Source organism: Glycine max, chromosome 2, assembly GCF_000004515.6.
Source record: "Glycine max cultivar Williams 82 chromosome 2, Glycine_max_v4.0, whole genome shotgun sequence".
Taxonomy (NCBI): domain Eukaryota; kingdom Viridiplantae; phylum Streptophyta; class Magnoliopsida; order Fabales; family Fabaceae; genus Glycine; species Glycine max.
This window is the reverse complement of record NC_016089.4, coordinates 32,000,799-32,001,874: the sequence shown is the minus strand read 5'-3', so window position 1 is coordinate 32,001,874 and position 1,076 is coordinate 32,000,799.

Sequence of the window (1,076 nt, the reverse complement as noted above, 5' to 3'; positions counted from 1 at the left end):
TATATTGAAGTTTCCATGACTATGTCCCGAAGCATAGCACCAATATTATATAGTCCCCAATGTCATAGAATTCTTCAGCCCCGGTTTGTTAAACTCAATAGAATAAATAAGCTAGTTATTGATTGATATAGATATTGCCACGTGTAATAAGTACTCTCCTATATGCTGAACCACATACTAATTGTGTTGATTGAGTATTAGTCACATGCTACTTCAGTGGCAGAAAAACTAGCTGATATAATATCATTTTGTGTATTTGATCACAATAACAAGAAACAGAAATAATTTCCGTTGTAATTGTTTTCCCCTTTCTCTCTCTTGTTCTTGGAAAAGTGTATGTGCGTGATTTTTTTTTTATGAATTCATACTCCAACAAATGGTATCCAGAGCAGGTTGTTGAAGTGTGATCATTGATTGAAAGTGAGGTGAGTGAAACCTAAACACGAGAGACGGTAAGCGAGTGAAAACACAAGAGGCGGTGAGGAACCTTATCAATGGCAACGACGAACGGAAAATTTCCGGCGAACTTTCCGGTTCTTGATGGGAGAAATTACGATCAGTGGAGTATAAAGATGAAGGCGATCCTCGGTTATCAAGATGTGTGAGATCTGGTGGGGAACGGACTTGATCCGTTGCCGGTGAATCCAACCGCTGCACAACAAGCGATATATAGAGATGTGAAGAAGAAGGATTGCAAAGGTTTGTGCATTCTGCATCAGTGTGTGAATCAAGCAATTTTTGAGAAAATTGTGAGATCGGAGACGAGCAAAGTGGCATGGGATGTTCTCGCGAGCTCCTACGCCGGTGATCAGAAATTGAAGAAAGTACGGCTTCAAACTCTAAGGCGACAATATGAATTGCTAGGCATGGAAGAGAGTGAGACAATTGCTACCTATTTCACTCGTGTTCAAACCATGACAAATCAAATGCAATCGTGTGGTGAAACTCTGTCTGATGAGAAGATTGTTGAGAAGATATTACGATCGGTGCATTCGCGATTTGATCATGTCACGGTAGCGATTGAAGAATCGAACATTCTACAGTACTTTTGCCCCAGTAAGGTCCGACTTGAAGTA